The following is a 23,225-nucleotide window of genomic DNA, read 5'->3' as shown; positions in this document are numbered from 1 at the left end:
TCTGAAGACAGGCTCCAGGCTCTGAGCTAGCTGTCAGCACAGAGCCCGACGCAGGGCTCGAACCTACACACCGTGAGATCGTGACCTGAGTTGAAGCTGGATGCTCAACCGACTGAGCCATCCAGGCACCCCCAGTCTTTCTTTCCCCCAGATAATCCTATCTGTGCTTTCTCTAGCCTGCTTTCTTTTTTTTAAAATTTTTTTAATGTTCTTTATTTTTGAGAGACAGAGACAGACAGTGGGGATGGGGGAAGGTCAGAGAGAGAGGGAGACACAGAATGTGAAGCAGCCTCCAGGTTCTGAGCTAGCTGTCAGCACAGAGCCTGATGCGGGGCTCAAACCCAGGAACCGAGAGATCATGACCTGAGCTGAAGCTGGACGCTTACCCGACTGAGCCACCCAGGCGCCCCTAGCCTGCTTTCTTAAACCCAGTATTCATCATGGCTACTTTCTGATCAAAAGAAAAAATAAATAAATAAAACAAAACAAAACAAAAAGCAACCCTGCCATTCTCTGTCTGTTATCTGAGCAGCCACGTCTCACTGGACACTTAATCTTATTGCTACTGCTTCCCACTCAAATCTGGATCCTTTCAGCCAAATCTAGGTGCTTCATATCCTATCCCCATGACTGGAATGTTCACACACACACACACATACACACACACTCACACACACACACACACACCCACACACCCGCCATGTCACCGTCTGGGTGCTCGCCTCCTCAAAACCCCACAACCCAAGGGGCCCAGGCCGCTGGAGCCCTCCCTCACCTTGGCCTCCCCCTCTGGCGGCTTCCCAGTGGTGGTGGTGGGGCAGAGCTGATCTTCTGTGGGTGTGTCTTCCCTCCTCTCCCTCTGCCCTGCATGTTTTCTGCACACACTAGGTGCTCAGATGGTGGTGGGGACCAAGGGAGGGAAGGGAGGCTCTGAGAAGACTCAGTTGGTGAAGTCTGTGTCACTGCCGGCTGCAGTTAGGGGCCTGGCAGGCAGCATGTGAGTTGGGAGCAGGGTGGGTGTTAATGAGTGACTCCAGGGGGATTTCCAGGCCAACCGTGGGCACTGCCTTCGTGAAAACAGCACCCTCTGCCTTAGCCCGCCCCCCTCCCTCCCTCACAGGTGAACTCAGCCTGAATAGCAGTTCATTCCCCGAAATACACAGCCCCCGATGCCCTTGGGCATGGCAGCGGGCTCCTCATTCTTTCCTTCCTTCGCTCTCTCATTCATCTGATGGAGCGTGACTGGGCGCCCACTCTGCGCCAGGATGTTCAAGTCAGAGAACACCATCCGGCTCTCATAGAACTGGCAGAGTCCGCGGGGGGGGGGGGGGCAGATGACAAACGGCAGAATATCTAGTACATGGGAAGGTGATAGCGCTCTGCAAAACCACAGAAATGTAGGCAGGAAAGGGAGGCTGAGTGTGGGGGGAGGGGACGGGAGGGCAGGTCGCAGTGTTGAATGAGGCAGGGCTCCTCATGGAGGAGGGGACCTCGGAGCACAGGCTTGAAGGAGCTGGCCGTGCCAACACGTGGGGAAGAGTTTTCTGCAGAGGAAGAGCGATGTTAAGGCCGAGGCCCCTGCCTGCCTGGTGTCTCTGAGCTCAGGAGCATCCGTGAGGTTGGAACGAGGCCCCGGCCAGCTAGAGCCTGGGAGGCATCAGGCTTTCCCATGGAGGACGCTGGGAGCCACAGCAGGATTTTGAGAGAAGTGTGCTGTGCCCTCACTTCCTGGGGGCTGGCGTGGAAACTGAGAGGAGCAGCGCAGCTGAGGGGTGACGGCAGCATCGGAAGGGCTACAAGGTACCTACTCCTGCCCTGCCCAGTCACATACATATCACAGCGGGATGACGTTTCAGGTGCAGATGAGCTGAGAAGCTTCGAGGCCGGTTCTCGGTTCTCGGGAGCTGAACCCCAACAGCTGTGACTTCCCAGTTTAGAATGGCCTCTTTCACTGGGCTGGTGCTTCCTGTGAGGGTCAGCCTCCCCGCCTCCCCGCCCGTGAAGCCCCTGGGCATCGGGCTGGTTGGCTGCAGGCTCGGCAGCAAAGACAAGTGAAAGAGGAAACAGAAGGGAATGAGGGGAGAATTCTGGGAGGAGAGAGGCCAGATATCCCGTTTTCCCCTTCTGGTTGCGAAAGGGCAGGAGAGGGCGAGGCTGCCCTCAGGGGACACCGAGGGGCTGATGCAGCCGCAGGGCATCCTCATGCTCTCCCGCAGCCCTTCCGGGGCCCTCCCTGCCGCCCTGCAGCACCCTTGTCTTCCTCTCCTCTTCATCCTGTCGCTCTGACGGTGGCGGGATGTCCTCCTTCCCCATCTGTCTTTCCTGACCTGCGGTCACAGTGACCACCCAGCTGAGGCAGGCTCAGGGTGCCCCAGAGCTCAGCCCTGAAGTGACGTGTCTTTCTCAGAAAGCTTCCGTGAGGGCTCAATCTTGGTGGTGGTTTGCTAATGTCCTGTGATTTTTTTTTAACATTTATATATTATTTTTGAGAGACAGAGATAGAGTGTGAGCGGGAGAGGGGCAGAGAGAGAGGGAGACAGAATCCGAAGCAGGCTCCAGGGTCTGAGCTGTCAGCACAGAGCCTGACCCCAGGGTTTGAACCCATGAACCATGAGATCATGACCTGAGCTGAAGTAGGCCCCTTAATCCACGGAGCCACCCAGGTGCCCCTAATGTCCTGTGATTTTAAGTGCACTGAAAACTAAGCCCATAAGGGGGACGCCTCATGCCTGTCTTGGGGGACTTCTCTGTCGCTTGTGCACACGGAGGAGGACCTAGCTGGGGACCGGGGCCAGGACCTCCTTCTGCCCCACGAAGCTGTAGAAATGTGTACGTGCTCTGTTGCACACGCTTGGAGAAAGGAAATGACGATGTGTGGACTGACGCGAATAATCTGCGTGGCTCTGGCCATGCTTGAGTGTATTTGTGAATGACTCTGCCAGGCTCCTGGGCATCGACTCTGCTGGGGATACCATCTTCTCCTTGGCCATGCTCTTCTCTACTTCCCATGGCCCAGGGTCACGGAGCAAGGTGGTGGCCCGGTGGTCGGGCCCACGTGGTGGCCATCATAAACAGGAATGATACGGTAGCACCAACTTGCCTTGACGGAGGATACTTCCTCCCAGAGAGCTGTCATCGTCACTGCCCTGTCGCCCCCGAGGCTCCTGTGTGAGATCATCGGGAGGAAGGGCTCTTTTTTATGGATGAAAAAGCCTGACGCCCAGGGAGGACCCGCTCTTTCCTCGGGTCCATCCATCATGCGTGTTGGGGGGGCAGGCAGAGGTGCATGTGGCTAAGAGGTGGCTGTCTGCCACAACCGGAACTGAGAGGGAAAAGCCGGGGCTCTGGGAGAAAGAAGCGAGCCCCAGTTCCGAGCGGCGGTGGGGATGACCTCACCCGGGAGACGGCAGCCATCCAGAGGACTCACAGATGGAACTTGCCCTCGGGGTCCAAATGTGAGTCACCGTGGCTCGAGTCTGTGCAGCGGGCTCCATCCCCAGGCCTCCCACTTTTCACCCTGGGACGTCGTGGTGGTCACTGCTCAGGCCTGATGACTCACTCGGTCCCCCTGAGCCAGCCGCTGCGGGTGGAGCCGCTCTCTTCTGGCACCTGCACCCCCGGCGCCGTGGACTAGGCTTGGCTGGTTGCGTACTCGGACGGGCACTGGGTACGGAGCGTGTGCAGCGGAGAAAGCCCCTCTCACCCCGCAAGGTTCAGCCACCGTCGCCAGAGCCAATTTCAAAATGCAGCCTGGAAAGTCCGGGGGGCTCCGCGCAGGGAATAGCACTGCAGCCTCGCTTCCGGAGTCCCGGAGGGAGTTGCACTCCGACACCTGAGGGGTGGGGACACAGGTCCGCCCGCCCCACCCCGAGCCAGTGCCCCGTCACCCCATCTAGACAAGCAAAGTTCACCCAAAAGGCCAGCGGCAGACGGGGTGTCAGATTTCCCACCACACCCGGCACTCAGCCTCTCCTGTCATTTCTCCCCTTTGGTTTTCATCTTCTCATGATAGAAATAGTGTCATCTTTTCTCCACCTGTCAGTCTCACACCTGCCGGGAGCCCCTGGCGATGAGGCGCCCAGTGGCGTCCAATCTGATGTCATCTGTGTTTATTGTCTGTTTTAGAAACCAGGTAGCGGGAGGGACTTTCTGAGGATTAAAAAAAAAAGTAAATCCCCAAACTATTTCAGTGAGGATTTTTTTTTTTTTGCCTCCTTTTTTTTTTTCCCCCTATTTTTTTTTCCCCCTTTCTCTTTCTCTTTTTCATTAAAAAAATATTGGAGGAACTGCCATGCAAGAGTGGGGAAGGAGGGGTTACCGGAAGAGGGGTCCTCCTTCTCCCGGGGGAGGTTGGTTTAATGGGTCTCTAGCACACCCAGGAAGCTGGCACTGCCCGTCCCGCCTCCTCCCTGACACAGGACGCAGAGAGCATGTTGACAGTCATGGGACTCAGTTTATCTCCCCCACAGCCTCTGTCCTTCTTGAGAGTGACGGAGCTAACTTACGGCCTCATAGTTTTGTCCTGTGGCTCATCATCTGGAACTTTCCACTTGTTGTCATCCTTGTGTGCAAACAGAGGGGAGGGCAGGAGCGAGAGCGCTCTTTAGGGTAAAGGTCGAAGGTGACAGAGACCCAACCCACCATCAGGCCTGGGTGACCACCTGTCAGGTACCCCTCTCTCAGGCATCTCTCCAGACCCTTTGGGTCCTTGGGTCTGGGGTCACTGTCCCTATTGAGGGAGAGGGTGCGGAGGGGGAGGGGCAGAGGCTGGGGCACGGGGATACTGTTTGGCCTAGACCTTGAGGGTCCGCTGCACAGGGCCCAGTTGATGGGGAGAATAGGTGGTCGAAGGTATGGGCGTGAATGCCACTTGGCCCAGGTGTGAGAACTTGTGGGAAAGGGTCGGCCTCCGGGTGACTCAGTCTGCTAGCAAACTATAAAAGGGAAGTGACTCACTGTCAACCCTGAGCAAGAACTCCTAAGGCCAGGCCGCCAGCACCTGTCTGGGACGTGGTTAGTTATTAACGCTGCCAGTAAGAGTGTCATGGGAACCGGACGCTGGCCTAGATTGCTGGAGGTGGCCGGGCTTTTTCACAGCCCGCACGCCCTCCGCTCACCTTCTCACGGACCCCTCGAGCCTGAACCCAAAGGCAGAGGAGCCCATGGAGCTCTTCGTTGCACAGTGTCTCCCAAGGGGCCTTGAGGAGGACACACAAAGTGCACATGGGATGAGGAAGGGGATGAAGAAATGGCTTGGTAGGAGGAAACCTTGGCTGGAAGATTCAGTCCACGGGGCCAGCCCGAGCCCGGGCATTCCAGGAGGAGTGGGCTGTGCACGGGGCCGGCCCTGCCCCGCCCTGCAGGTGCTGCCCAAAGGGTTCTGGTTCTGGAACCTCAATCCGGTCTGCCATGAATGCCTTGGGGCGGGAGAGGCTGGTCCTTCCAGGGGCCCCTAGAGAAGAACCCTGCCTCCTCCCACGGAGGGCCGACCCCGGGGATCATGAACTCCTGCCCTGCTGACCCGTGGCCCCAGGAGAGGATAGTGTTGTTTCTGCTCTGCTCTTCTCTGAAGTTACCCACCCCTTCCTGGGGCCGCTGGAGACAGTGTGGGGAACTCGAGGGCCCTGCTCTGATGACCTCTACAGGGCAGGTGGGCAGGGCTGCAGCCTGAGAGCTGAGCTCAACGCCCAGGTCAGCTCTGCCCCTCCCCTCCCTCCCTCTCCATGCCTGGAGAGGCACGCCTGAGCTGCCTCTCCTCCCGGATCCCAGAAGGCATGCTTCACCGCCCTTGCAGGGGCGGCCCAGCCTGGACAAAAGTCATGCCTGCCTCTGCCCGTCCATGCCCTTCCACCTTCTGTCAAGCAGGGTCAAGAGGGAGGAGGAGGAGAGGATCTGACTGAACAGGAAGAGGTGGGAGTTTCAGGGAGTCCTGCTCCCCAGGGTCCAAAAAAGAAGCAGCAGCCCAGCACCAAGAGAGGGAAGAGCCATCCCCTGGTCTTCGTGGTATCCTGCAAACCCTGAAGTACTCATGGGCAGACCATAGGTGGTGCGGATGCCCTTTGCCAGCCCGGGCTGCAGAGGGAGCCCTGGGCTGGTGACCCGGGGACACATGCCCCCTGGGTGGCCCTGAGCAGGTCGTCAGAGGGCTCCAGCGGCGTCCCCATCTGTAAAGTGGGAATGACACCACCTGTCCTTACCCCACAGGGTTTGTGTGGGGCCAGCTGAGATCACCGAGCACGTGACAAGGCTTTGGGAGCGGCTGAGGGCCACCCAGCTCGGGGCTGAGGCGCTCTGGTGCTTATGGTGATTAGCAGTCAAGCAGGGCCTGAGGTCTGGGCTCCCCTGGGGAGGGTAGCTTTACCGGCACCCACCGGGGGCTTAAGAGCTTCTCGGGCCTCCCACAGCTGATAGATCACGCCGGTAGGTGTTTTTAGTCTGGGCTGCTGCTGCAGAAAATGCTCCTCTGTCTCGTCTGCCTCCCTCCGTGGGCCGCGAAGGGGCAGATAGAGATCCCAGGGCTTTATCTCTTAGGCTTTCCCGACGAACCCACCACCTGCCCAGAGACCAACTCGGGGGGTGCTAAGTCTCCTTTGCAGCCCACGTAATCATGGAGTGGTGATTGAGGTGTCTCTGGCCGTGTGGTTTGCCCTGGTGTCCACTCCAGGGCACTCTCTTGCCATGAAGGAAAAGAGGGGCCCAGGGGAGTGTCCGATTGTGTCTCATAAGGCGGTTTACCAAGGAGGCGCTGGGCAGGTAGTCGTTGAATATACAGATCATCTCATTCTTTGTTTAACTTGCTCCAGAATGTCCCACACATTCATTGAAAGGAGGAAGGCTGAGATTTAAGGGGCCTCTCTGGTGAGGCAGAAAACCTTTTCCTTGGCTCTCATGAAGCCAAACTCTCCCAGGCCACCTAAATCCATCTCCTATTCAGACCAGGGTCTCCTCCGAGTCTTTCCAGATAGATGTTCTCTGCTGAGAACACTGGCTCCGTGGAGGATTCCCGTCTCTCCCAAGGCCGCCCTGCCCAGCATCGGCAACTCGTTGCTAGAAGTTCATTGATTTAAGGAGACTCTGTGTGCTTCTGGGTCCTTCCCGGAGGGATTGACATCTGGGACCTGGAGGCATCCAAGAAGACCTTGTGGAGTTGCCGAGGCTCAAAGAGAAGGCTGTCAGCAGTGCATCCAGGAGTGTCCTGCAGAAGTCACGGCCACCCACAGCCTCACATGTGACCGTGTTTGTAAGTAGGGTCTCTGCAGATGTGATTAGTTAAGGACACAGTGACCAGTCCTTAGAGGAGAGGGGCAAACAGACAGACACAGAGAAGAACGGGCTCTCAAGATGGAAACAGAGACTAGAGTGAAGCATCCACAGGCACTGATGGCTGAGAGCCAGCAGCAGATGGGAGACAAACCTGGAATGGGTCCCCCCTCCTGGCCTCTGGAAGGAACCTGCCCTCCTCACACCTTAATTTCGGACTTCCATCCTCCTCAGCTCTGAGAACGCAAGTGTCTGTTGTTTGATGCCACCAGACCATGGTCATCTGTCATGGCAGGCTCTGCATGGAGAGTGAGGCAGATATGAACACACTCCGTGGTGAGTTAGGGGAACAGGCTCCAGGTGAGGAGTCCAGGGGACAGGCTGTGTCAGGAAACAGAACTAGTTCATGTGTTAGGAGTGTCTGTGGGCCCCTGGGCCCATGGGTGGAGGGCGGGGATGCCAGGCTGAGGTATGTGTGCAGCAGAGCCTTTCTGCCGGAAGACAGTCTTCAGAGTCCAGACAGATACCGACCCTGGATTCTGACTCTCTCTGCCAAATTATGACTTATATGATGACAGGGGTAATTATAAGGTGCTTACCATTTGAAGATTTTACAAAAGGGGGATCCTGAGTGGCTCAGTCAGTCAAGCGTATGGCTCTTGGTTTTGGCTCAGGTCATGATCTCGTGGTTCAAGAGATCAAGTCCCGCATCAGGCTCTGTACTGATGGCTTGGAGCCTGCTTGGGATTCTCTCTCTCTCCTTCTTTCTCTGCCTCTCCCCTGCTCTCTCTGTTTCTTACTCTCTCAAAATAAATAAATAAACTTTAAAAAAAGTTAAAATTTTATAAAAGGCAAGGAACATATTCAGGATCCATACTCAGTTATACATCAATGATTTCTTTTTAAGTAATGGTATCACGGCATTTTTATGGCTGTATAGTATTTCATCGTAGGAATATGGCATAGCTATTTTGGAACCCTTCTTTGACGTTTCCAGCATTGTCTTCTTTCGCTTTCTTTTAATTTTTTAATGTTTATTTATTATTGAGACAGAGAGAAACAGAGCATGAATGGGGGAGGCGCAGAGAGAGAGGAAAACACAGAATCCAAAGCAGGCTCCAGGCTCTGAGCTGTCAGCACAGAGCCCGACGTGGGGCTCCAACCCACAAACTGTGAGATCATGACCTGAGCCGAAGTCGGATGCTTAACCGACTGAGCCATGCAGGTGCCCCGGTGTTGTTTTCTTTTGTGTCGAAAGGCTCCGAAAGCCATCCTGGTGACAAGAGCTTGCTTCATATCCATTCTGTTCTCTGGGTGCTGCTGTGACAAATCACCGTGAACTTGGTGGTTTAGAACAACACAAATGTCTTCTCTTATGGTTCCGGCAGCCAGAAGTCTGAAATCTTACGAGTCTTATGGGGCAAACATCAGCTCGTGGGCCGGTTCCTTCTGGAGTCTCCAGGGAAGGGTCCTTCCTGGCCCCTTGCAGCTTCTGGAGGCTGGAGCCTTCCTTGGCGTGTGGCCACATCATGCCAATCTCTACCTCGGTGGCCAACGTCCATTCTCCTCTCTGTAGTCAGACCTCCATCTTCCTCCCCCTGATAAGGACCTTTGTGATGGCATTTAGAGCCCATCTGGGTAATCCAGGATCATCTCCCCATATTTGGACCCTTAACCTAATCCTACCTGCCGAGTCCCTTTTGCCATATTAGAGGTTCCAGGGATTGGAATGTGAACCTCGTTCTTAGGGGGAAAAGGGATGTTGTTCTAGAGCCTCCCTTTGGCCACGATTGCTTTCTCATAGTAAATTCCTCTAAGTGGAAATACAGGGCACAAGGGTCATGCTAATGCTGCACGAAGGGTTTGGTGAAGGTGCTCAGTGTCAAGGAGATTGACTGCCGTGGTTTGCTGCTGTCCCTTTAAGAGCCCTTCTTAGCCTTCCTAGGAGTCCAATCCGATAGGGAGGCTGCGGACTGAAATCCCCATTACAGGAATCATTTAGAGTCAGCCTCTGGGAAGCTCGGAGCTAATGAGATAATTCCCATTAGGAGAGGAAGGAAGTGAAGGTGGCCTGACATCCTTTCTGTCTCTAATTTATATGATTCACTGAAACCTCCCCCTCATCCCCCGTGGGCCCCCCCCCCGCTCCGGCTGCCCCTTTGAATTCTGGTTCCGCTGTCCACCCTCATTCTGCCAGCCGGGGCTCTGGTTTCCAGCAAGTCCCAGCATGCCGAGGAACCTGGGAAGGTTGCCTTCCGCCCAGATGAGGCGTTCAGGCTCTTTCCTCCATAGCTCTGCCAGAGAATCTGCTCTTTACCTCTTTTCTTCCCTTTCCCCAGAGCCTCACCCAGCTCCCCAAGACCCCCATCCCCGCCCCGACCAGTGATCGACCAACTGCTGTCTGTCTGTGGGACCAAAGAAAGTAGAAAAGCTTTCAACAGAACACAGGGAGGCCCCAGGGTACCTAGAGGTACCAAAGCTGCCAAGATTTTGTTTGCACCCCCTCCCATCCCCCTCCCCAGACTCCATACTTTTAGACGGAAGGGAGAGAGAACAAGAGAGAGAGTTCTCTTCCTGTTTCTCTCCGCTGCCTACACTCTTGATCTAAGTTGTCTCTGCAAACATGAAAATCCAATTTGGGTCTTTCATAGGAAAAGCGTGAAGTAGCCCAAGGCTCAGGGTGTTTGAGGTTCAGCTCCCACCCTGAGAGCCCATCTGGGGGCTGCACCCCACCTCCTCGCAGGCACGGCGCTGCTGTCCGTGTTCATTTCATGACACCCGCTTGCTTTGCTGGGACCTGCTGCTGGGGGTGCTTCCAGCCTCCCCTCCCCCAAGCCCGGGAAGGGTCCCCGGTGCCCAGAGAGGTGTGGTCATTCTTGCCCATCTCTCCCCCACCCCATCCCCCGTTTATTCTTTTCCTCCATCTCATCCTCCCTGAGGGAGGCCATATGGTGGAGTGTTCCGAGTCAGGGCCAAGGGCCAGAGCCGCGCTGGCCCCGGGGACAGTCCAGCGGCCCTGATGTGCCGTGTGGGTGGCCCGTGCTGTGAACTTGCTGCCTGACCTCCCCTGGCCTCTGAGAACCCAGCTGCAGGCTTGGGTAACAGCCTGGCCCCGTAGTGACGGGAGGGTGCCTCAGGCCTGCTCCCCCGACCCCCACCACCCCATCACTTTGGCACCCAGGCCACATGCCATCCAGGCGGGGCTGGCGCTGGGCCGCCAGAGTCCCCAGAGGGCCCCTTTCTGTCAGTTGGCCTAAGCTGGCTCTTCAGGCTGTAGTGTCTAATGAGAGGGGGGCAGAGCAGGTGGCCCAAGGGTTCGAGGAGGAGTTGGGGACTCCGAGTTAGAAGGAGGAGAGGAGCGAGGGTGGCATCCAGGAGCTGGAGGTGGGCAGGGGACATCAGTCCCTTCCGTCTGTGTACTTCCAGGTTAAACAGCATCAAACCTAGAGTCCCGATTCACCTCAGCTGGGTGGGAATCCAGGTCACAGCCTGGTCGTGTCCTGTCGGTGGCCAGGCCGTCCTCTTCTCGGGGGGCAGGAGGAGGGGCCCTTGTCACCTGCTCCCTGTATGGGGGCACGCGTTCCCACACGTTTTAGGGGCGCTGGAGGGAGCATGGGAGGCGTCGAGGTAGCGGTTCATCTAAATGCTCCAGACAACTTTAGTGATTAAAGAAAAAAAAGGAGTAACAGAAGATGGACCTGGAGTTTTTGTAACCTTAGGTCTGGTCTACATCCAGAAAATAACCAAGGAGGTGACTTATGGTCCCTCCTTCCTTGGAAATGTGCTGCCGTATTTTTTAGTAGAGGTGGAGATAGATAGAGTGACAGATACACTTGATGAGCGTTTAGTATTTAACTCAGTCCTCACAACACTGATACTGCCCTTATTCCGGATTAAGACCGGGGTTAGCCATACTGAGGTCACTTGCCCAAGATTCGGGACGCGAACCTGAATTTGACTCCATTTCAGCAAGCTGAGGGGTCTTCGGTGAGATGTGCCACCTGATGTGCTTTCCTGTTGGCGGGATGAGGGTCGGTGCCTCGCTTCCCTCCCACACTTGTCAGATACCCAGCCTGTGTTTCTAGCGATTCACTTGCTCGCTCATTCATTCATTCATTCATTCATGTGCTTCTTCAGGGCCAGACGCTAAGCAGGGTCCTCTGAACACCGAGAACGAAAGCATGGGTGCTGCAGCAAGTCTCCGGCTGACCGGTGACCGACTCGCGAGGTCTGAGGAACATTCGGGGCCCTGGAAGCCTGCTGACCTGGGTCCTTGAGTGCATGGGCTCTTTCTCTCCCATGTGGTGGACAGTCCTTGGGGTTCCACATCCAGACAAGCCCCAGGTCCCGCAGCATGCTCACTGCAGGCTGGCTCTGGGCAAACATTTGTGTAGACAGTAGGGACTTTAGGGATCAAGTGAGGGGACCTATCAGTTTATGCCTCCTAAGGAAAGAGGGTAGCCCCCACCCTCCTCTGGAGCCCCGTCCCCTGGCATGACTCACAGAGGACAGAGGAACCCCTGCATGATCTCCATGTCGGTGTCTCTCTGTCCCCTTGGTTGTCATTGTCACAGCAAAGCCCGACCCTATTAGCTACTGTTAAGTGGGCCGTCTGAAGAAAGAGCAGAGCCTCCTGAGTGGCCATTGGGTGGCCTCTGAGGGACGTGCTGCATGATAAGGGGAGGGCAGAGGGGGTGTGGCTCTGGGGTCCCAACTATCTTTAAAGTCCATCTTCAGGAGCAGTCTCCCGGGGATACGCAGGGGATCCAGGCCGCTGGTTCGGAAGGGTCTTTGATCCACCTAGAAGTTAATGCTTTTCAATGGTGAACCACAAAGCAGCCCCGCCCAGGACAGCGGAGATAACAGGCTGGTGCAATCGCAAACCACCAGCTTCTTGATAATGCCCGGCTTCATTGAGGTCTGGTTTTCGCCCAATGGGAACACACCTGGCGAACATCAAAGGCAGCAGGCGTCACCTTGTGCAAAGAATCCTGAGGCCTCAGGTGTGTGTGCTGGGGAGGGTGCGTGTGGGGCTGTGTGTGCACAAGGCTGCCCGTTGGCAATTACCTTTCTGTAGATCAGAGGCCACCAGCCCCGAGGGGCCTTGGCTGGCCGTGAGCCCCATCCCCCTGTTCCGGCTGGTCCAGCCCCTTGGATGTCCCTGCACATGGGGATTTCACATCTTCCACGTGTAAGGGACGCTCTGTGTCGTTTCGTACTTGGCTCTGCGTCTGAGGCAGGTGGTATGAGGATTTTGAGGGTGCTCTGAGGAGCCCCAGCCCGAAGGCGTAGTATTCGGAGATCTCAGGCTCACTCTTGGAATCATTTAAAGGTCTCTGCACCACAGGGAACAAATCCCAGAACTGTCACCTGTAAGGGTGGAAGAAACGGGGAGTGGAGGATGGTGGAAGAATGAGGAAGAAGCGTAGGGTCGCACCTTTGCAGGGAGAGAGTTGGCGGATGAATTGGTTGAGTGTGGCCCCGGGGCCCTTTCTCCCCATGACCCCCAGGCCGCGCCTCTCGGCCACCCCATATCTCCTCGGGGCGGTCAGGATGTTGGACACCACGCACTGGCCTCTGGAGACTGGCGCGGAGGAACACCCTACAAATGGGACATCTGGAAGCTTTTTAAAGTTTATTTTTTAACACATTTGCAAGAGTCAGGACATTTGCACACGAGGTTCACAGGCTGGAGGGAACCAGGGATTTCGTCAAGTGGGAGATATGTTTTGACTCTGGAGAAGGGCAGCAGTGCAGGGAAAGGAATGGAGGAACCCTGGGAATGGCCGGTGTCAGCAGCAGAGTCCTAGACGCTTTGGACTAACTGGTAGTCCAGGAATTTGTTAAGAGGCCCTCAGAGCAGCAAAGGGACCTGAGTTCCTCCCCTCTTCGGTGTCACTGGTACAGAGCAGCTGGATTTCTTCTACCTTGTTCCAGTCGGCCGCCTTACGTGGTTAGAAAGAACAGAAACCAGGACCTCTGGGAAGGGACGGGAGCATGTTGGTAGGCTCCATCCCGCTGAGCCTTCGCCTCCTAGAGCCTCAGTTGGCGGGTATGCTTACAGGGTTACAGACTACTCAGACCTGCACCTCACCTTTGCATCCGGGCTAGCCGGTGGGGGGGCGCAGGGGACAGAGAGGCCAGCTCGTCCTGATGCTGTCGTGAAGGGATGCCTAAGAACGTCAGCCCTGTGAGCTTCTCTCTCGCTCTGTCTTCCTCTGTTGTGCCCCACCTCCTTCGTCTCTCACACTCTCTCTTTCTCTCCCCCGACCCTTGCTCTGCTCTTCACCTCCTCCTCTTCCTCTTCTTCCTCCTTCCCCCCACCTTCCCCTAGTGACATCCTGGACTTAATGGCCTAGGCCAAGGGAAACAAGGAAGAGCTTGGCTCAGCCATTTCCGCAGGGTAGGCAGGGAGTGAACTAATGGAGGAAAGGGACAGTTCAGGCACGAGAGACAATTTATATGTGACTTCACCTTTCTTTTTGAGGAGCCAGAACATCAACCTGTTGGGCCCTCCCTTTCTTCGTTGCTGGTTTCTCATTTAATTCTTTCCTTCCTTTCTGCTCCAACCCAGTGTGGAGCTCCGGCCAAGCTGATTTTTCAGGGCTCCGTTAAGTACCTGGGCGATCTCTCCTCGCTCCGGGTGCGTCCTTGTGGGAGGATTGTGGTTTCAGTGCCTGGGGAGTTTACCCAATTGGAAGGAGAATGAATGCTCCCCGTTTCTGAATAGGCCCCACTGCCGTCCCACTGTCTTTATGAAGACATTTCTTTTTGTTGAATGAGCTCATGTTTATTGCTCGTGGGTTCATTGTGTGCTGTTTATTAGGGGAGGAAACTGAGGCTTTGTGTGGTTATTCATGGCAGACACTGAAAGGTGTGCACCCAGTTCTGATGGGAAATGAGGTGACACAGCCACCAGGAATTCCACCCCATCTAGTCACCCCATCTGGCAACTGGGATGCCTGTCCCTGGGTCCACAGCAGCCTTGGTTATTACTGCGTCTGCTTGGGAGCGTCCTGTGTCCTTCCCATAGTCAGGATTCAGGTGTGCACCTTGCCCAGCTCGGACAGGTCTCTCCTCTGGCCTTCTGGAACATGCAGTGGTTCTCAGTCTTGGCCGCACGCTGGAATGCTTGTCCTGCCCTAGTAGATTCTGATTTCACCAGACAGGGGCCGAGATCTAGCCATTGGAAGACTGAAAAGCATCCCAGGTGATTCTAACGTGCAGCCAAGGTCAAGAATGAACCCCTACTGAGAGACAGCCTTTCTCAACTGGGAGTGATTTTGATGATCCCCTCCCTCTTCTTGCAATGTCCGAGACCATTTGGATGGCCGCACAGAGAGGAGGAGGGTGCTGTTGGCACCTAGTGGGTAGAGGCCAAGGACGCTGCTAGCCCTCTTACGTTGCACGGAGCAGCCCCGCATGTTTTTGATTCAGTAAGTCTCGGGCGGGGCCTGAGAACTTGCATTTCTAACACGTTACCAGGTGCGTGCCAAAGCTGCCGTTCCAAGGCTACACCTTGAGAGTCACTACTCTAGACTGAGTCTGAATCTTGTTTTTCTAGATCTGTGATAATATCGCATCCGTCATGGTTACCAGAAAACTCTAAATTGGCAGTGACTTATTAAGACAGAAGAGTGTTCTCTCCCGGATGACAGAAATCTAGAGAAAGGCTGTGGCCGTTTTTCAGTTGACGGAACTGAGGCTCTCAGAGATTAAGCCACCAGCCCAAGTGACAGTCACAAATGGTGTAATTTGAGAGCCTGCTTAAAGCCTGGGCTGCTTCTTGCCTCGGTTGCTCTCAGAGACCTGACCTTTTCCTTCTGAGCCTGCAGGGTGTCTGTTAGATGTTTCTAAGCCAGATTTGGGACCCCATCCCTTCTGACGGGCCGCATTCCATTGTCACCTGTGTCCCGAACACAGTACTCTCTTCGGTAGATCTGCCGGGAGACAGAGGCACGGTATGCCTGATTGACAAGATTAGCTTCCTGTGGCTGCTGTAAAATTACCACAAACGCAGTGACTTAAAACAACACAAATAGATTCTCGTACATTCTGGAAGCCCACTTCACCAGGCTAAAGTCAAAGTCCCTGCAGACCTGCTTGCCTTTTCTAGCTTCTGGTGCCCTCCGTGTTCTGAGTCCTTCCTGAATCACTCCAGGCTCCTGCTTTCATTTTCATATCTCATCCCCCCGGCCTCCCTCTCATAAGGACACTTATGGTGACCTGTGGGGGCCACCCGGCTCTTCTGGGATCGTCTCTGCCTGTCAGATCCCTTCTGCCACAGAGGGGAACGTTCCCAGGTTGCCCGGATTAGGACATGGGTGTCATCAGGGGCTCATAATTCCGCGAACCACAGGGACTTTCTTGCTCTTGCCCCCATTCTTTCCTTGGCCCAGTGTTCCCTCCCTCACCTGTTCCCAGCACGGACTCTCCATACATTGCACTTCTGGGAGTTTTCAAAGAGGCCAGAGACTGGAGGGCAACATGGTGTGCCCGGAGGTCTGTCTCATCGGCTCCCAGTGGCCTTGGCAATGGGCATGGAAACATTCACGTGGATGAAGGATTGGGGGAAGGGGACCCTGGCCTTGGACGCAGCAGTGTGACTTCACCTGGGCATGATGCATGCTGACAAGCATCAACAGGAGACACAGCTGCCATGAAGCAAGCTTCTGGAACCCTCTGGGTTCTAGGTCACCTCTCAAATCTCTAGATGCCTGCTAATCCCTGAGCCCCCTGTTGCCTTTCTCTAGTGTCCTCGGCCACATACAAATGCTGCCCCTGGCAGAGCTCATGTGGGGAAGGAGGGGGGGCGGTGTGCGGCTCTGTTGGGCTGGTTCTGTGTCAACCTTACTTTCCTTCCCCGGAGCGGCTCCCTCAGCGCCCCCCCCCCGCCCCCCACCCATCCCCCCTGCCTTGCCTGGGTCCGCCCTCGGGGATGAGTCTGGGGTGTTGTATGTTTTGCTTTTTATTTTATTTTGCAAATGCCTCCCAACATTCCCTCTGTGTTGAACATCCCGCTGCCAAGGGCAGGAGGTTGCCCAGCAACAAGAAGGAAGTCCCTGTGTGATTCACCCGCTACTGCCAATTAATTTGCTAGCTGCGTGTGTCTCCCTGGGGAAAAGGCTCCTCCCGGCCCCCAGAGGGAAGGAAACCAGAGAAAAGTTAGCAGAACGTTGGGGCTGGTGGGGGGGGGGTGCTTTCTGTCCAAATGAAAGAGCGTCTGGAGAGCCCAGGCCACACCTGGGTGAGACCTACGGTTTCCTCTTGGCCGCCAATCCGAGAGCGGCTTGGAGCGCCAGGGTGCCTCTGCGTCGGCACCCTGGCTGGCTTTCTGCGGGTCGGTGGCCCTCACACGCACTCCCCGCTTTTGCAGCTCTGCCGCAGAGCAGTGCTTTCTGCAGTCTCTGCTCAGCACGCCCCGCCCCTCCCTGGGACCTCCTCCCGTCTCTGATGGTTAGCGGCTGCACACATCCCTGCCTGGGGTGGAGCCAAAGCTACACCCCCACCTCCGTGGGTTTGCAGAGGGCGGAAGGGGGCCCCTGGGACCCCCAGCGTATGTCCCTCGAGCTTGATCAGAGCTCCCCCTCTCCCAAGGCCTGCAAGGGTGCGGTTCGTCTGTGAGCATGAAGTCTCCACCGCGGGGAGCCCAGTGTGGATGTGCGTGGATTTGCAGTTGTCCAGTTCATTCCGTGTGAGTTGGCGGCAATGGCTGCCCTCGTGAGGCCTGGGGTATCTGGGCCTGTGAGCGGGCCCCTGGCTGGCCTTGCCGGGCCCTGTCGAGTTCAAAATGGGGGAAACCCCTGGGGGCATTTGGTGGCACAAGCTGTATTTGTCACTCAGAAAAGGGGGCCACAGCGGTGGCAGGAAGTGAGGGAAGCACGCGGAGCCAAAACCCGTCTTCGTTTTTCCGCAGTCGGCATTAGGAAAGCAAATGTGTTCAGCTGGGTCTTTCCATTTCCTCTAAGGAACCCCGTCTGCTCTGGGTAATTTCCTAATTAGTTGTCAAGGGGTTTGTGAGAACAGGCAGAAGTCCCAGCCAAGGTGAACATTAGGATAGGGACCAGGCCCTTGGCATCCTGTACTGAGAACACTGATACCCTCTGTGCCTCAGTTTTCCCATCTGGAAAGTGGGTGATCTTCATGCTTCCTGGACCACATCTCACAGACGTCATTGTGAAATGCCAAAAAACAATTTTCTACTTCTTCTGGGCTCGCTGCAATCGTTATGTTTTGTTTTATTTTTTAAAGTCAACTGTGGGTATCGTGGTGCGGTCTGTGTGGAGGGTTCCCGGTGATAATTCTGAGTAGGAGTTCCTTGAGTGGTATAAATAGGCCTTTTCTTTTTTTCTGTCCCAACTCAAATAGCACGTTTAGCCCTGGAGGTTCTGTTCACCAGCTAGAACATTGTGGACTGAAGACAGGAAAGTCAGGCTTGCGGTCGAGAGAGCAGAAGCCAGAATCTAACTCTGATGCTGTGTTTCGGTCCACAGGCCTAGAAAGGAGGGGCGGCTGTGGGCTCCTTCCTCTTAGTCACCCACCCTTCCCACCAGGAAGCTGGGTGGGGCCGACGTATGCCACCAGGATCCCCGTGAAGGACCCGGCTGAGATGGGACCAACCTATAGGAGGCCAGAGCTCTGGATCTGATTAAGAATTCCTATTTTGGAGAAGGAAGCAAGTTCTAGATTTGAGAGGACATTGGAGGAGAAAGTAAAGGCCCGTGCACTGAGCAGTAGTCTGTGTGTGGACCTGCGCGAGCCGGAGGTGGCCTCCATGCAGTCCGACGAAACACCGCCGTCACAGACCTTGTCCTTCCTTCTTGTGGGGAACATTCCCTCTGCCGCCGCGCCCCGATCCCGTGAACCACAGGGCTTTCTGCCACACCCTCCGTCTTGCCCCCCGGTTTCCCCCCTCTACTGTGCCTTTGGACTCCGTCATTCTTGTTTGCTCCATTATCTCCCAGCCGGATACAGAGTGAATAGTTAACTACACTTAGGTCAAATGTGATTTTAATTTTCGTTCCTGTTCCTTCTCGCACGGCCGGTGTTTGTGTTGCTATGTGAGCAGCGTTGGAATAGTTATGTCCTCTCGCTCATTTGGGATCCGGCCCCCTCGGGTTCCAGAGCGGTGCAGGTCAGTGCCAGAGATCTTCAGGGCTCTCGGATGCCGGGGGCACCGGAGGGCCCCCCAGGGGAGCTGACTCAGGAAGGCTGGAGCCCTCCGTGTCCAGCTTCCTTTGTTTGGATCACACGCAGGTGTATGTCTGGAAGAGCGAAAAATACTATTCGTTCATCTCAACTATCTTCTGTTTTTTTAAACTGAATTTTTGACGTATAATTGACACACTGTTATATTCGTTTCCCAGCTATCTTCTGTTGACGCGGACGCACAGACTGCTGTGAGGACGCCCCCGCCCTTGCGGGTGGCCACGGGGACCCATGCCAGAACACGGTTTTTCCTTACAGACTCTGGCTACCAGAGCGGGGGTGCTTATTGAGGGTCCTCTTCCCCCAGGATGCCTGTGACACTCACTGACAGCAGCTCAGGCCCTGCGAAACACGGGTCAAATATTCCGTCACCACCGTGCGCCTGGCTAAAAACCCTTCTGGATCAATCTTGGCTACACTGCAGAACCAACAGTGTCCGTACATCCCGCTTCCCGAACAAATGGATGCCTCGTCTTTGTAGAAGAATTAAAGTTGTACGTATCTGTCTTCTTGTTGCAGGGAATGGGTTCCTGTGACCGTGTAGTGACTTCGGTGTCTTCTAAGGGGAACATTGGGGACCTTCTTGACATCTCAGATTCACCACCAAGTGAGTGAGGGACCCTGTTGAGGAAGTTTCGTGCAGTTGAAACGTACGGCTTGTCCGAGGGCTTTGCCCGCCTTCCTTTCCGGGCACAGACTCCTCGTCCTGGTTAGGTTCCTTCAGGTTTCAAGGAACAGAGATCCACTCATCCCCCTTCCGTGAATGAGGGCTTATTCCAAGTTGCGTTGGAAACGAGGTAGACAGGAAACAGTCTACCCAGCAGCTGCCCAGCAAGACCTTTCTAGAAGCCCAAAGTCATCCACGGTGTCCATTCTGCTCAGCAGCAGGACCCACTGCTCCCGCTTCTAGCCTTCTGCGGTGGTGACGAGCTGACGGAGCTGCTCCAGTTTGCCCGGGGCCGAGCGCTTTCCCGGGACACACGACGTTCAGCGATAAACCCGGGACAGCCCTGGGCGAACCAGAACAATTGTCACCCTACTGGGTGACCGGATGGCACCGCCTCGGCTGCTGCTTCTCCTGCTGGGGCTCGCGGATGCTCTCCTCTCGTCCGGCCAGCTGCCGTTCAGAGCCCCTGTGTCTGACCACATCACTGACCACCGGGCAGGCTACAGATGGAGGCCGTTGGTTCAGGCACCCATCTTGACCAAATCCAGCGTTTTCCAGGGTGGTAGGGTTCCATGACGCTGTATAAAAACCTGGGTCTAACCAACCAGCTGAGACCACGTCCTTCAGAGGAGGTGCTGTGGATACCGGATGTGTCAGCCATTCAAAGTATCAGGGATTCCTCTCCAATACTGGCCTACTTAAAAAGATGAGGCTAACCTTTCTTGTTAAGAACAAAGGAGTTCATTTGAAACAAAAACACAGCCACCGGGAACAGACTACAATGCGTGCATGCTCGCATGTGTGAGGTACATGCACATACCACATAGAATAAGCCAAGAAGAAAATTCTGCATCTTTGCGAGACAGAGGCTAAGAGCTAAGAACCATTGGGATGAAGGGGGCACCCGGGGGGCTCAGTCAGTTGAGTGTCCGACTTCGGCTCAGGTTAGGATCTCACTCGTGGGTTCGAGTCCTGGGTCAGGCTCTGTGCTGACGGCTCAGAGCTTGGAGGCTGCTTCGGATTCTGTGTCTTCCTCTCCCCTGTTCATGCTCGTCTCTCTCAAAATAAATAAACATTAACATTTTTTTAAATGATTGGGATGGCGTTGTCTGGAGAGCAAAGGAGTTGGCGGGAGGACTTCCTGAAACTCCTTTGAACTCTAGGATTCTTTGAAATCTCAAGGGCATGTAAATTGGACCCAAGTGTGTACTTTCTCTCCAGAGTCTCCTAGATAACCTTTGAGTTCAACTCAGATCATGTTGAATGGGACCTCCCAGCTCACTGTTCCCTTTCCAGACACTGACTTTATCTGGGATAAAGGAGCGGAACTTGGTGGTGGTCGTGGGCGGCGGAGGATGGGAAGGTTGTGCCTGCCCAGTTTTCGCTGTTCATGCCACGTAGGAGCAATCTGAAGGCAAATTACAGGTTCTTTTCAGGTTAGGCAGATCCAGGCTTTCGGGATTGCATGCCATTCTGAAGTTGTTGCTTCTTGTCAAGGGATCAGGCCTCCATCTTTGCTGTTGAAAGACGGGCATGAGTGTCTGCGGTATTGGAACACCAGCCTTCAGCTAACCTCACTCCTCTTGCATGCTGTGGCCACAGGGAGGTCATTGCCTGCTAAGGTAGAGAGGAGCGTGCAAAAGTCTGGAAACCAGTCCCTCATTACTCCTGGGTAAAATCTGAGGTCCCCCGTGCACTCGAGTCTTGGTCCCCGTTCTGACACTCCCTGCCTTCACTGCCCTTGAAGGAACGCTAGCCCAGCTCCGTGGGTGCTGCTTTCCTTTTTAAAAAGACGAACTCATTTCAGATGTTTCTTTCATTTTATGTCCCCCGTAGTCTTTGGTTCCAGAGATTTCGCTGTGGTGCCAAAGGCAACAGTGTCCTCTTTCTCTCTCCCTCCTTATCTTCTCATTCATGTAGAAACACAGAATCCCAGAGCTCAGAGCGGTCTGTAGCTTCACCTTTATCTAGATTTACCTCTGATTAACGCAGGAATCCCCTTTCCAGCATCAGATGAGGGACCGTCAGGCCTGGGGGAGGCAGCCTTTCTGGCAGAGTGGGAGAGGACGCTGAGGGTGGGGGAGTGGTATTCAGCCTCGTGGGGAAGCGGTAGGGTTTTGAAGAACAATTCAGGGACTGCCAAGAGACCCTGAATGTCAAGTTCTCAAGATTTTGAGGCAGACACACCTTGCCCTCTCCCTGACGTCTATCAGTCTCTTACTTCTGGATCCAGTGTGCCTTCTGCTGATAGAAAGCACTGAGTGGGGAGACCAGGACACCCGAGTTTTTGTCTCAGAGAGCCCCTTGTCTTGGTTCCTTCCATGTAAAGTGGAGGCGTCGGACCACATGATCCCTGAAGCCCCTTTTGTCCCCACAAGGCCGTCCTACTTAACAGAGTCCATGACTTGAAGATGTGCTGGGGGTTTTGGGCCCATATGAGCAGAGTAAATCAGATGTTGCCCAAGGTACGGTGTAAAGGCATTTCATCCACATCCTGAACATACTCATCTTGCTGCATTTCATTACAAAAATAACCTCAAATGAGCACCCCAGCCCCAATTGTTGGTTCAGGCTTCCCTACGAGACTTTCCCCTGGTACTTAAACTTGACCCACAGGTTCTCTTGATCCTCTCCAAAGGGAAACCCTGGTGGTGACGGAGAGACAGGAGCTTCTAATAGTGAAGTAAGGCCTTCTGCTCAGGGGAATATGGCTTAAGGGGCATCGGGGTGACCTTGGGAATGGCCACTGACCTTGGACAAGAGTCTTCATGCCAGAGTGGTGGAGAGCAGGGCTGGTTCTCCCTGCCTCTGCTTCAGAGTGAGACCGCCTTCACCCAGACTAAATCTGTACTCTCGTCCTTCAGCGTTAGATCCGTTTCTGTGGGTCTCAGTTTTCTCATCCACAGAATGGGAGAGGGAAGTCGGTGATCCTCTCAGACCCCTCCCATGTGTCATATTTCTAAGCCTCGCCTGACCCAACCGCGTGTTCTCTGGTCAGTAGCTCTTCTCCCTGGGTCTTCACTTGCAGAAGCCAAAAACCAGGGCTGTCCCGGGCAGTCCATTACCAAAGAATACTTCACAGCTATTTGCACTAGTTGTCAGTTGAACCAAGCTAGAGTTTGTTGAGGCAGAAGACAAATAGACATACAGACTGATGGCAGGCACGGGGAAGGGGGGACTGCTATTTGCCCGGGTGATGGGGGGTGGGAGTGAGGGGGAACCTGCCTGCAGTTTGGGCCAATAATAAAAACTGGGAGCTCTGTGTGGCTACAACTGGAGGGGATTTATTAGTTTGCTTAGTGAAAGGCAAATATTAAGTCTTAAATTGACCCGTCCTGGGACCTGCCTTTTGGCTTTTGTATGCCATCCGGCACCGATCACCATGTACTTTGGGTTATCGAGTTCTGTCAAAGGGTGTTGTTGTTTTTTTTTTTAAATAATTGTTTTCCGTCTCCTTCTCCTTCTTCCCCTCTTTTCCCGTCCTTGCTCCCTGTTACCGTAACTCAGGTCTGGGTTTTAAAGACCTGGGAAAAGCAGGGTGTGGAAGACGCATTGTCCTGGTCGTGAAGGTAGCCCTACTCAGGGCTCCCGCTGGCCTAGGAACTGCCCAGTGGCTGGAACGGAGGCTCAGAGGGAAGGGGTTGTGAGCCCACCAGGTGGTCCTTGCTGGGACCCTCCGTCCTCGGCCCCGAGCATAATTATGGGCAGCCGAAAAAGGTAGGCATTCATAGGTGACTGCTCACGCTGAACAGTGGTGATTCCAGCCAGATGCACTGAAAAAGGAGCTGCTGAAGGTAGTGCTGTGAGTGCTAATTGGGGTCTGACCAGGGTCTGTCATGATCCACAGAGCGAAACATCCAGACCAGAGGGGCTGGACAGACACCCGGTCCCTCCATGTTTCCAAGTAGGAACTGCCGTGAAGGCTAAACTACATGGAAGATTCTTTACCCTTTGCCTCAAACGTCCTCAGTGCGAGCCTGTCTGTTCTAAATCATTGCAGTTCATGGGTTCTTGGGCCTCATGGGCCATGGTTGCTGATACCCACCGCTGCGGGGGTACAGTCCCCCAGGGCGCGCACCTCCGTGTCAGA

General features: G+C 54.9%; 1 long non-coding RNA gene across 2 annotated transcripts in view; it reads left to right on the top strand.

Annotated features, from left to right (window-relative positions):
• Positions 1 to 20,105, top strand: part of LOC115282327 — a 157,732-nt gene extending 137,627 nt beyond the window's left edge. Inside the window, exon 3 of one of the 2 annotated variants that reach the window (XR_003904598.1) lies at positions 18,627 to 20,105. This is a non-coding gene — a long non-coding RNA (uncharacterized LOC115282327). Of the gene's footprint in view, positions 1 to 17,753 lie in introns of both variants that reach the window. The other variant, XR_003904597.1, reaches the window with a different exon arrangement.
• The last annotated feature ends 3,120 nt before the right edge of the window (positions 20,106 to 23,225 follow it).

Source organism: Suricata suricatta, chromosome 17 (genome assembly GCF_006229205.1).
Source record: "Suricata suricatta isolate VVHF042 chromosome 17, meerkat_22Aug2017_6uvM2_HiC, whole genome shotgun sequence".
In the NCBI taxonomy this organism is placed as follows: domain Eukaryota; kingdom Metazoa; phylum Chordata; class Mammalia; order Carnivora; family Herpestidae; genus Suricata; species Suricata suricatta.
This window is presented reverse-complemented; position numbering and strand designations above follow the sequence as displayed.